The 13008-nt window shown below is 34.0% G+C and overlaps 1 long non-coding RNA gene and 8 other non-coding genes across 10 annotated transcripts; 8 read left to right on the forward strand and 1 right to left on the reverse strand.

Annotated features, from left to right (window-relative positions):
* The first annotated feature begins 1648 nt into the window (after positions 1–1648).
* On the forward strand, positions 1649–1764 carry LOC137488749 (U5 spliceosomal RNA). Its single transcript, XR_015519292.1, has one exon. It is a non-coding gene; the product is annotated as a U5 spliceosomal RNA (small nuclear RNA).
* Positions 1765–2680: 916 nt separating this feature from the next.
* LOC147839484 (U5 spliceosomal RNA) lies at positions 2681–2795 on the forward strand. Its single transcript, XR_015519288.1, has one exon. It is a non-coding gene; the product is annotated as a U5 spliceosomal RNA (small nuclear RNA).
* Positions 2796–3746: 951 nt separating this feature from the next.
* LOC147839485 (U5 spliceosomal RNA) lies at positions 3747–3859 on the forward strand. Its single transcript, XR_015519293.1, has one exon. It is a non-coding gene; the product is annotated as a U5 spliceosomal RNA (small nuclear RNA).
* A 950-nt stretch (positions 3860–4809) lies between these two features.
* On the forward strand, positions 4810–4924 carry LOC147839486 (U5 spliceosomal RNA). The gene has a single exon (XR_015519290.1). It is a non-coding gene; the product is annotated as a U5 spliceosomal RNA (small nuclear RNA).
* Positions 4925–6279: 1355 nt separating this feature from the next.
* On the reverse strand, positions 6280–8514 carry LOC147839487 (uncharacterized). 2 transcript variants are annotated; one of them, XR_015519060.1, is made up of 5 exons: positions 8442–8514; positions 8295–8339; positions 7976–8053; positions 7494–7554; positions 6629–6878 (listed from the first exon to the last, which is right to left on the reverse strand). It is a non-coding gene; the product is annotated as an uncharacterized LOC147839487 (long non-coding RNA). The 2 variants fall into 2 exon arrangements; XR_015519059.1 differs by lacking the exon at positions 8295–8339 and having other exon boundaries at positions 6280–6878.
* Positions 8515–9483: 969 nt separating this feature from the next.
* Positions 9484–9600, forward strand: LOC147839488 (U5 spliceosomal RNA). The gene has a single exon (XR_015519289.1). It is a non-coding gene; the product is annotated as a U5 spliceosomal RNA (small nuclear RNA).
* Positions 9601–10550: 950 nt separating this feature from the next.
* On the forward strand, positions 10551–10663 carry LOC147839489 (U5 spliceosomal RNA). The gene has a single exon (XR_015519294.1). It is a non-coding gene; the product is annotated as a U5 spliceosomal RNA (small nuclear RNA).
* A 950-nt stretch (positions 10664–11613) lies between these two features.
* LOC147839490 (U5 spliceosomal RNA) lies at positions 11614–11728 on the forward strand. The gene has a single exon (XR_015519291.1). It is a non-coding gene; the product is annotated as a U5 spliceosomal RNA (small nuclear RNA).
* Positions 11729–12677: 949 nt separating this feature from the next.
* LOC147839491 (U5 spliceosomal RNA) lies at positions 12678–12794 on the forward strand. Its single transcript, XR_015519287.1, has one exon. It is a non-coding gene; the product is annotated as a U5 spliceosomal RNA (small nuclear RNA).
* Positions 12795–13008: the final 214 nt, after the last annotated feature.

Consider the following 13008-nt stretch of genomic DNA (forward strand, 5'->3'; position numbering starts at 1 on the left):
GGCAACCTACCTTTTCCGGTGGAGCACTATGGCCTCGGACTTGGAGGTGCTGATATTCATCCCAGCCGCGTTGAGCACGCACAAAACTTAAATGTATAATTTTTGGAAGTCTAATGTGTAACTTGTAGCTGTTAAGCTAGGAAATTTCATTCACCACAGAAGAAGGGAATCAAACTTTCCCTTTCCGTTTTTATACGATCCTAAATAAATGGCAATCCGTCAGAAAAGTTGCTGAATTTTTTTACATTGCAGAAACATGCACATTTGCAGTTGACGTCAAAATGATTAAACCCCATTTGTTCTTTTTTTCTTTTTTAAATTTTTCTCAAATGATGCTTAACAGCACAAGGACATTTTCACAGTATGTCTGATAATATTTTTTCTTATTTGTTTTATTTCAGCTAGAGTAAAAAAAGTTTTTAGATTTTAAAAAACATTTTAAGGTCACTATTATTAGCCCTTTAAGCTATACATTTTTTCAATAATGTACAAAACAAACCATCGCTATACAACTTGCCTAATTACCCTAAGCTGCCTAGTTAACCTAATTAACCTAGTTAAACCTTTAAATGTCACTTTAAGCTGTATAGAAGTGTCTTGAAAATATCTAGTCAAATATTATTTACTGTCATCATGGCAAAAAAAATAAATAAATAATAATAATAAATAAACAGGGGGGTGAATAATTCTGGCTTCTTACTTATATTTCTCCTCATCTACTACACCACATCTATATTAGCCTAATTCTTATTGACTGATTTCAGAGAGGTGGGGAATCTGTATCTCTCATCACTGGTATACTGTATTCGTCTCACATTGGTTAAATTTACAAACTCAAATTCACTAGCTGCCTTAAAGAGGTGAGTCAACTCAACTTAAAGAGATTTTTGTTTCAACTTAAGATGTTGTGTTTTAATTAAATATATATGTGGTAAAACTCAACATTTTAAGTTGAAACAAAGAATCTATCCAAATTGAGTTAACTCACAAACTCAAGTTCACTAGCTGCCTTGAAAATGTCAGTTCAGCCAAGTGAATCATTTTACAGATGTGTCCGCGAGAATAAGGCATACACAAAGGCAGAACACTGGTAACTTCGTTTTATTTTAATTTTCTCCACAGGTTGATAAATGGCTGTAAGGTTGACATAGCTGCCGACTGTCCTCTGCGCCCCAACCTAGCCTGCGCATGCGCATTTTAATTTATCTGCGTCATTACGCTCATACGTCAGTTGAAACAATCTTCAATAAAATGTTTACATAAAATAATTGCACGATTAAATCTCGCATTCATAACATGGTTTTTACTCGCAACTAAGTTGCCACATTTATTTGCTTTATCTAATATCACTTAGTGAAAGAGGTTTTCTACCATTCAGCTACTTGATTCGACAGAAGTGATGACGTAACCGGGAGTAAACTTTCTTACCCACAATGCAACTGAGCTCAGTTCTTTAAGCTAAGTATTTTCTAATGTTGTGGATACACACGTTTTGCTGTTAGTTTGTTTAGTGGCTTATTATATTAAACGCAAGTATGCTTTGTAGTGTTGCGTTATAAGTGTGGTATTAAAGTATGTTGAGTTGCTACCCTTAATGTGAAGTATGTTCTCCTCAGTTGGTTCCGTACTTGAGTAAAGGTAATTTAGTACACTCATGTTTCTCTTCAGATCGTATAAATCTTTCGCCTTTTACTAAAGATTTCCGTGGGGAGGAACACAATGAGTATAAACTAATTTATTGATGCCCTGCTTTACGGCGGGGTTTTCCTACCTTTGTCAAAATCAGACTCATGTATGTAAGTACACTATGAAAAAGAAATATTGGATGGAACCTTTTAAAATCGGGTATGGAGTACTTACTCAGTGTTACTTGCATCAACTTAGCATTATCTTCGGGCCCATGGCCAGCCAATTGAAATGTGTGGATCTTATTACGGATAAGATATTCGAGGTTCAAATACTGTATTTAGTGACATTTTAAGCACTGATTTGGGCTGGATAAGCTTGTTGGATGGTTATAATTACCACACTTTTTTGTCAAAGTGCTTATATCATTCTATCTTTTTGTTTACTAAAAAATATATTCATTTGCAAGTTGTTACAGTTTCATATATAGTGTAATGAGATAAAAATGTAGCAATATAAAAAAAACTTGCTTTTAAGTGCTAATTTATTACCCATCATATATAATACAAAAAATTGAATCTGGTAAAACTGTGTTAAATAAAAACTGTAGCCTTTAGGCAAATAACAAACTGGCCAGCTCATTTGCTCAGTCAGAATTGGTCCATTTAAATAATAAACCTTTCCTTTATTAGTTATTTTCACAATATATGATGATTAAAACGGGACAAATGAGCTCATATAGGCGCAAAATTCTTCAGGAGTGTTCTCGAGACTAATCTCTCGTATGTTATTTCATATTTACACCTTTTCCCCCAAATCTCTACACATAAAGCATCTTATTCCTATATTTCAGTCCAAATAAGAGCTCTTGACTTCTATTTTATGTCCTGAAGATTCTGTGAATGTTTTTAGTGTTCACTGAAGTAGGATAGCGCCCCCTTTTGGTCTCTGTCAGAATAACAGGGATTGAACAGAGTGTGTTCTTCAGGTTACCGTTCTTGACAAGTGTGGCGTTTTCATTGGAGTACGTACTGCTGATAGGAAGAAAACTAGTACACTCATGTTTCTCTTCAGATCGAATAAATCTTTCGCCTTTTACTAAAGATTTCCGTGGGGAGGAACACAAAGAGTATAAACTAATTTTTGATGCCCTGCTTATACCGCGGGGCTTCCTAACATTGTCAAAATCAGACTGATTTATTCACGGAGACTTTAAAGGACAAGTATTGGATGAAGTCTATTTAATTTCAGGTAAGAAGTACTCATTTAGTATTGGATGCATCAACCTATCGTTGTTATCGGGCCCGTGGCCAGCCAATTGAAATGTGTGGATCTTCTTACGGATAAGTTATTCGAGGTTCAAATACTGTATTTAGTGACATTTTAAGCACTGATTTGTGCTGGATAAGCTTGTTGGATGGTTATAATTACCACACTTTTTGATGCAACAAAAATACTTTTTCTATATTTTTTTTTGTCAAAGTGCTTATCATACTATCTTTTTGTTTACTAAAAAATATATTCATTTACAAGTTGTTACAGTTTCATATATAGTGTATTGAGATAAAAAATTAGCAATTAAAAAAAAACTTGCTTTTAAGTGCTAATTTATTACCCATCATATATAATACAAAAAAAATGAATCTGGTAAAACTGTGTTAAATAAAAACTGTAGTCTTTAGGCAAATACCAAACTGGCCAGCTCATTTGCTCAGTCAGAATTGGTCTATTTAAAAAATAAACCTTTCCTTTATTAGTTATTTTCACAATATATGATGATTAAAACGGGACAAATGAGCTCATATAGGCGCAAAATTCTTCAGGAGTGTTCTCGAGACTAATCTCTCGTATGTTATTTCATATTTACACATTTTCCCCCAAATCTCTACACATAAAGCATCTTATTCCTATATTTCAGTCCAAATAAGAGCTCTTGACTTCTATTTTATGTGCTGAAGATTCTGTGGATGTTTTTAGTGTTCACTGAAGTAGGATAGCGCCCCCTTTTGGTCCCTGTCAGAATAACAGGGATTGAACAGAGTGTGTTCTTCAGGTTACCGTTCTTGACAAGTGTGGCGTTTTCATTGGAGTACGTACTGCTGTTAGGAAGAAAACTAGTACACTCATGGTTCTCTTCAGATCGTATAAATCTTTCGCCTTTTACTAAAGATTTCCGTGGGGAGGAACACAATGAGTATAATCTAATTTTTGATGCCCTGCCTAACGGTGGGGCTTCCTAACTTTGTCAATATCAGACTGACTTATATATGAACACTATGAAAGAGAAGTGTTGGATGAAGCCTTTTTAAAATCGGGTATGGAGTACTTACTCAGTGTTAGATGCATCAACTTAGCATTATCTTCGGGCCCATGGCCAGCCAATTGAAATGTGTGGATCTTCTTACGGATAAGTTATTCGAGGTTCAAATACTGTATTTAGTGACATTTTAAGCACTGATTTGTGCTGGATAAGCTTGTTGGATGGTTATAATTACCACACTTTTTGATGCAACAAAAATACTTTTTCTATATTTTTTTTTGTCAAAGTGCTTATCATACTATCTTTTTGTTTACTAAAAAATATATTCATTTACAAGTTGTTACTGTTTTATATATAGTGTAATGAGATAAAAAAATTTGCAATTAAAAAAAAACTTGCTTTTAAGTGCTAATTTATTACCCATCATAAATAATACAAAAAATTGAATCTGGTAAAACTGTGTTAAATTAAAACTGTAGCCTTTAGGCAAATACCAAACTGGCCAGCTCATTTGCTCAGTCAGAATTGGTCCATTTAAATAATAAACATTTCCTTTATTAGTTATTTTCACAATATATGATGATTAAAACGGGACAAATGAGCTCATATAGGGGCCAAATTCTTCAGGAGTGTTCTCGAGACTAATCTCTCGTATGTTATTTCATATTTACACCTTTTCCCCCAAATCTCTACACATAAAGCATCTTATTCCTATATTTCAGTCCAAATAAGAGCTCTTGACTTCTATTTTATGTGCTGAAGATTCTGTGGATGTTCTTAGTGTTCACTGAAGTAGGATAGCGCCCCCTTTTGGTCTCTGTCAGAATAACAGGGATTGAACAGAGTGTGTTCTTCAGGTTACCGTTCTTGACAAGTGTGGCGTTTTCATTGGAGTACGTACTGCTGATAGGAAGAAAACTAGTACACTCATGTTTCTCTTCAGATCGTATAAATCTTTCGCCTTTTACTAAAGATTTCCGTGGGGAGGAACACAATGAGTATAATCTAATTTTTGATGCCCTGCTTATACCGCGGGGCTTCCTAATATTGTCTAAATCAGACTGATTTTAACACGGAGACTTTAAAGGAAAAGTATTGGATGAAGTCTATTTAATTTCAGGTAAGAAATACTCATTTAGTATTGGTTGCATCAACCTATCGTTGTTATCGGGCCCGTGGCCAGCCAATTAAAATGTGTGGATCTTCTTACGGATAAGTTATTCGAGGTTCAAATACTGTATTTAGTGACATTTTAAGCACTGATTTGTGCTGGATAAGCTTGTTGGATGGTTATAATTACCACACTTTTTGATGCAACAAAAATACTTTTTCTATATTTTTTTTTATCAAAGTGCTTATCATACTATCTTTTTGTTTACTAAAAAATATATTCATTTACAAGTTGTTACAGTTTCATATATAGTGTAATGAGATAAAAAATTAGCAATTAAAAAAAAACTTGCTTTTAAGTGCTAATTTATTACCCATCATAAATAATACAAAAAATGAATCTGGTAAAACTGTGTTAAATAAAAACTGTAGCCTTTAGGCAAATAACAACCCAGCTAACATAAGACCAGCGGGCCACTGGCGGCCCGCCGGCGGCAAAGTCGGCGGTCCACTGGCGGGCGCCGCCCGCGGTCCACCGTCAATTTGCTCATCGTTATTCCAGCGGCCCACCATCGGCTCCCGCCGCTTTTCCGACGGTGGTCCGCCATCGGACCGCTGGTTTTAAATAAGTGTCTGCTGGCGGCCCGCGGTCGGTCCACATGTCATTTTTAAATATTATATTAGCCTTTACAATTGTATTCAATATAAATATGTCCAATAATGAAATCAAGTACAAAATACTTAATCATTATAACATTTATTTATAATACTGCATAACGAACATACATTAAACACTTAATGAAATGTTTCAAAAACACATACGTTAACAAATATAACAAAATAAATATAAAATACATATAAAATACATACAAATATAATATAACAACATACATACAACAGTTACATTTTACAGTAGTTTTATAAGTAATGTTCATGGTTTAAATATGAACTAATATGAACAATACCTGTACAGCATAATTTATGTACAGCATTTACTAATGCATTAATAAAATCAGTCATGCTTGTTAACATTAGTTAATACATTGCGAGTTAACATGAATAAACAATTAACAACTTTTTACCATTTACCAACATTAGCAAAGATGAATAAATACTGTAATAAATGTATTGTTTATTATGTTAGTAAATACAATAAATAATACATACAATCTTATTGTAAAGTGGTAGCCATTCAACAATGAGTTTTCTATAATAAAGACAAACTTTGAGACTTCTCATTATAAAAATAAACTATTAAAAAAATTAGTATTATTTATATTTTAACATTATTATAATTATTTATTATAATATTATATTAAATTATAACATTCTTATGACATTTAACGTTATTATAAATAACATAAAAATAAATTACATTGCGAATAAATATTAACATATTACAATAAATCTAAACGTGCATTATTATTACAAAATCAAACTGTAAAACATCTGGAGGTTATTAATAACTACACTGGGGCAGCACAGTGGCTCAGACTGTCACCTCACAGCAAAAAGGTTGCTGGTGTGAGTCCCGGCTGGGTCCGCTGGCATTTCTGTGTGGAGTTTGCATGTTCTCCCTGTTTTGGTGTGGGTTTCCACCACAGTCCAAACACTTGTGCTATAGGTGAATTTGAACATAGTGTAGAAGTGTCTGTGAATACGAGAGTGTATGGGTGTTTCACAGTGCTGGGTTGCAGCTGGAAGGCTGTGTAAAACATATGCCAAAGTAATATCCAGTTCCTTACGCTGTGGTGACCCCTGATATTAAGCTGAAGGAAAATGCAGGTTCTTTTGTCTGCCCCCTCATGATTAGCAGATCCTAATAAAAATGTCTTTGAGGCTCCCTTCCGCTGTCTCTCTTGTAGCAGGCTTCTTTCTTATCCTGAAATAACAGAATCATCAGTCATTATTTTTGTCCATCATCAGTAACTAGGTCATTATTGACATTAATGTTTGTATTTTTTATTGTCTTTTTATTGGACATCAAGACTGCATTGATTTGATCGATAACATTAATTTACAGTTTAAAAGTAACACTGAAATATTTTTACAGTTTAAAATAACGATTTTTAATTTCAATACATTGTAAATGGTCCATTTGAGTATTAATAGACTGTCTGCTTAATATCTGTTGATTCTGCTCCTTCAACAGACATTAACTGACCCTAACCCTAACCCTTAATTTACCAAGTACATGTCAACTTACACCAACCCTAACCGCAACCCTAACAGTCTACTTATAATCTAATGAGAATTAGTTGGCATGTAGATGCAATGCAGCTTAAATTCAACAAACAGACCATCAAAATAAAATGTGACCATATATTTTATTAATGTGAGGTCAAAGCTGATTTGTTAGCATCATTACTTTAGTGTCAGATGATCCTTCAGAAATCATTCTAATAGGCTAATTTGTTTGATGCAGTTGATATTAATATTAACATTAATAAAAGTAATCATTGGGAACACTTTTAAGTGACACTATAATATTACTTACCTTGAATGAAGTCTGGCAAGGAAAAACAAAGGGGTAGAGTGAGTGGAGGACGATCCAAAATCTAGAAAGAAGTAATAAAAATATATATATATTACTAACACATTTTAAGAAATGGATACTTGTATTAAACAAGGGTGCATAAAGCAGATCAGAAGAGAGTTAAGATTTCTGATTCAAATACTTTTCAATTTAAACTTTCTATTCAACAATGAATCCTGAAATAACAAAACATGATTAAAATAAGAAATCTTGCTTGATCAGCAGCAAATTATGAATACAATATTACATTTTGGACTGGAGCACTGACGCTGTAAATTCAGCTTTGAGAAAAGCAATGTAAAAAATTGTTTAAAACCACTCACTTATGTTTGGATGTCAAAACTAAAATAACTGCAATCAAGACATGTATCAGATGCATGATAATGTAGGGATTTCTTATAAAAATGCACATGAATCTATTTAACAGTTAATTATAGTCTTACCTGTGTTTCCTCCAGCTCTGTGATTAGCTCCCTTCATCTTGGCTCTTTTCTTCTGTTGTAGGGGTAATTTTGTCACTCCTGAAACCACAGAGCACTTTTTAAAATTAATATTAGTTTACATTACTGTGAAATATCAAAGTAACACATATGTACTAACTTTAACATTTTAATTCGCTCTTGTTGACAGTACAGTGCTTATTTTAGGCTAAATAAAGTAGACTACCTCCAATAAAACATTGTCTAACCTCTCATCTACACATAAAATGTAATTAAAAGACAACACTTTTATAAACAATAGCTAGCCTAATGCTAACGTTACCTCTGCTAAAACTCTAACGGACTTTTTCCAAAGACACAACAGTCTCTATAAAAAAACATTTTCAACAGAAATATGTCAATTACCAGTAAGAAAAGTGTCAGAAACAGTTATATGTAACATTTGCGTGATTTTAGCGACTAAACTTACCTGAAATTAGTGAAAACTGCCGCATGAGAGAAGTGCTGTTGACGGTCAGGTGTCGTGTCGTTGCTCCGTTTCCATGACAAGGCTCTCTGCTGCTGTGCTTAAATGGGGCTCGGTAATGGACACTTTAAAGTCACGCAGCATTTACATAAACATTTAAACAATTCATAAACATATTACATAATGACATTTAATATTAAATCTTGATTTTTAAACTTAATTTTGTTTTGTTTTAATAATAACCTGTTATATTTAAAACCTCTTGTAGTTTTATTTACTAAACTTTGCTTTTATTAATAACTATATTTTTATTTAGTGCCTCATTCGTTTAAAATATAAAAAGTGTTAAACACAAGTACTTATATCAGGTACAGAACAGCCAACAACATTAAAAACATCACTGGGTGGGCCATCGGTTAGCCACTGGTGTCCAGACGGCGGTCCACCCACGGTAATCCGCTGGTGGCGTGCCACCCAAAAAAACGCTGGTGGGCCGACATAACTTTTAGAATGGGCTGCTTGCAGCTGGTAAGCCGACGGCGGTCCGCCCATATCAAGCCGCTGAATTTGTGCCGACCAAAAAACGCCGACGGTCCGCCAACTCATTGTTTGCTGGGAAACTGGCCAGCTCATTTGCTCAATCAGAATTGGTCCATTTAAAAAATAAACCTTTCCTTTATTAGTTATTTTCACAATATATGATGATTAAAACGGGACAAATGAGCTCATATAGGGGCCAAATTCTTCAGGAGTGTTCTCGAGACTAATCTCTCGTATGTTATTTCATATTTACACCTTTTCCCCCAAATCTCTACACATAAAGCATCTTATTCCTATATTTCAGTCCAAATAAGAGCTCTTGACTTCTATTTTATGTGCTGAAGATTCTGTGAATGTTCTTAGTGTTCACTGAAGTAGGATAGCGCCCCCTTTTGGTCTCTGTCAGAATAACAGGGATTGAACAGAGTGTGTTCTTCAGGTTACCGTTCTTGACAAGTGTGGCGTTTTCATTGGAGTACGTACTGCTGATAGGAAGAAAACTAGTACACTCATGTTTCTCTTCAGATCGTATAAATCTTTCGCCTTTTACTAAAGATTTCCGTGGGGAGGAACACAATGAGTATAATCTAATTTTTTGATGCCCTGCTTATACCGTGGGGCTTCCTAACATTGTCAAAATCAGACTGTTTTATATATGAACACTATGAAAGACAAAATTTGGATGAAGCCTTTTTAAAATCGGGTATGGAGTACTTACTCAGTGTTAGAAGCATCAACTTAGCATTATCTTCGGGCCCATGGCCAGCCAATTGAAATGTGTGGATCTTCTTACGGATAAGTTATTCGAGGTTCAAATACTGTATTTAGTGACATTTTAAGCACTGATTTGTGCTGGATAAGCTTGTTGGATGGTTATAATTACCACACTTTTTGATGCAACAAAAATACTTTTTCTATATTTTTTTTGTCAAAGTGCTTATCATACTATCTTTTTGTTTACTAAAAATATATTCATTTACAAGTTGTTACAGTTTCATATATAGTGTAATGAGATAAAAAAAATTTGCAATTAAAAAAAAACTTGCTTTTAAGTGCTAATTTATTACCCATCATAAATAATACAAAAAATTGAATCTGGTAAAACTGTGTTAAATAAAAACTGTAGCCTTTAGGCAAATACCAAACTGGCCAGCTCATTTGCTCAGTCAGAATTGGTCCATTTAAATAATAAACCTTTCCTTTATTAGTTATTTTCACAATATATGATGATTAAAACGGGACAAATGAGCTCATATAGGCGCAAAATTCTTCAGGAGTGTTCTCGAGACTAATCTCTCGTATGTTATTTCATATTTACACCTTTTTTCCCCAAATCTCTACACATAAAGCATCTTATTCCTATATTTCAGTCCAAATAAGAGCTCTTGACTTCTATTTTATGTGCTGAAGATTCTGTGGATGTTTTTAGTGTTCACTGAAGTAGGATAGCGCCCCCTTTTGGTCTCTGTCAGAATAACAGGGATTGAACAGAGTGTGTTCTTCAGGTTACCGTTCTTGACAAGTGTGGCGTTTTCATTGGAGTACGTACTGCTGTTAGGAAGAAAACTAGTACACTCATGGTTCTCTTCAGATCGTATAAATCTTTCGCCTTTTACTAAAGATTTCCGTGGGGAGGAACACAATGAGTATAATCTAATTTTTGATGCCCTGCCTAACGGTGGGGCTTCCTAACTTTGTCAATATCAGACTGACTTATATATGAACACTATGAAAGAGAAGTGTTGGATGAAGCCTTTTTAAAATCGGGTATGGAGTACTTACTCAGTGTTAGATGCATCAACTTAGCATTATCTTCGGGCCCATGGCCAGCCAATTGAAATGTGTGGATCTTCTTACGGATAAGTTATTCGAGGTTCAAATACTGTATTTAGTGACATTTTAAGCACTGATTTGTGCTGGATAAGCTTGTTGGATGGTTATAATTACCACACTTTTTGATGCAACAAAAATACTTTTTCTATATTTTTTTTGTCAAAGTGCTTATCATACTATCTTTTTGTTTACTAAAAAATATATTCATTTACAAGTTGTTACTGTTTTATATATAGTGTAATGAGATAAAAAAATTTGCAATTAAAAAAAAAACTTGCTTTTAAGTGCTAATTTATTACCCATCATAAATAATACAAAAAATTGAATCTGGTAAAACTGTGTTAAATTAAAACTGTAGTCTTTAGGCAAATACCAAACTGGCCAGCTCATTTGCTCAGTCAGAATTGGTCCATTTAAATAATAAACATTTCCTTTATTAGTTATTTTCACAATATATGATGATTAAAACGGGACAAATGAGCTCATATAGGCGCAAAATTCTTCAGGAGTGTTCTCGAGACTAATCTCTCGTATGTTATTTCATATTTACACCTTTTCCCCCAAATCTCTACACATAAAGCATCTTATTCCTATATTTCAGTCCAAATAAGAGCTCTTGACTTCTATTTTATGTGCTGAAGATTCTGTGGATGTTCTTAGTGTTCACTGAAGTAGGATAGCGCCCCCTTTTGGTCTCTGTCAGAATAACAGGGATTGAACAGAGTGTGTTCTTCAGGTTACCGTTCTTGACAAGTGTGGCGTTTTCATTGGAGTACGTACTGCTGATAGGAAGAAAACTAGTACACTCATGTTTCTCTTCAGATCGTATAAATCTTTCGCCTTTTACTAAAGATTTCCGTGGGGAGGAACACAATGAGTATAATCTAATTTTTGATGCCCTGCTTATACCGCGGGGCTTCCTAATATTGTCTAAATCAGACTGATTTTAACACGGAGACTTTAAAGGAAAAGTATTGGATGAAGTCTATTTAATTTCAGGTAAGAAGTACTCATTTAGTATTGGTTGCATCAACCTATCGTTGTTATCGGGCCCGTGGCCAGCCAATTAAAATGTGTGGATCTTCTTACGGATAAGTTATTCGAGGTTCAAATACTGTATTTAGTGACATTTTAAGCACTGATTTGTGCTGGATAAGCTTGTTGGATGGTTATAATTACCACACTTTTTGATGCAACAAAAATACTTTTTCTATATTTTTTTTTATCAAAGTGCTTATCATACTATCTTTTTGTTTACTAAAAAATATATTCATTTACAAGTTGTTACAGTTTCATATATAGTGTAATGAGATAAAAAATTAGCAATTAAAAAAAAAACTTGCTTTTAAGTGCTAATTTATTACCCATCATAAATAATACAAAAAATGAATCTGGTAAAACTGTGTTAAATAAAAACTGTAGCCTTTAGGCAAATAACAAACTGGCCAGCTCATTTGCTCAATCAGAATTGGTCCATTTAAAAAATAAACCTTTCCTTTATTAGTTATTTTCACAATATATGATGATTAAAACGGGACAAATGAGCTCATATAGGGGCCAAATTCTTCAGGAGTGTTCTCGAGACTAATCTCTCGTATGTTATTTCATATTTACACCTTTTCCCCCAAATCTCTACACATAAAGCATCTTATTCCTATATTTCAGTCCAAATAAGAGCTCTTGACTTCTATTTTATGTGCTGAAGATTCTGTGGATGTTCTTAGTGTTCACTGAAGTAGGATAGCGCCCCCTTTTGGTCTCTGTCAGAATAACAGGGATTGAACAGAGTGTGTTCTTCAGGTTACCGTTCTTGACAAGTGTGGCGTTTTCATTGGAGTACGTACTGCTGATAGGAAGAAAACTAGTACACTCATGTTTCTCTTCAGATCGTATAAATCTTTCGCCTTTTACTAAAGATTTCCGTGGGGAGGAACACAATGAGTATAATCTAATTTTTTGATGCCCTGCTTATACCGCGGGGCTTCCTAACATTGTCAAAATCAGACTGTTTTATATATGAACACTATGAAAGACAAAATTTGGATGAAGCCTTTTTAAAATCGGGTATGGAGTACTTACTCAGTGTTAGAAGCATCAACTTAGCATTATCTTCGGGCCCATGGCCAGCCAATTGAAATGTGTGGATCTTCTTACGGATAAGTTATTCGAGGTTCAAATACTGTATTTAGTGACATTT

The sequence above is a fragment of the Danio rerio genome, chromosome 20 (genome assembly GCF_052040795.2).
Source record: "Danio rerio strain M-AB ecotype USA chromosome 20, GRCz13ab, whole genome shotgun sequence".
NCBI classification, from domain to species: Eukaryota; Metazoa; Chordata; class Actinopteri; order Cypriniformes; family Danionidae; genus Danio; species Danio rerio.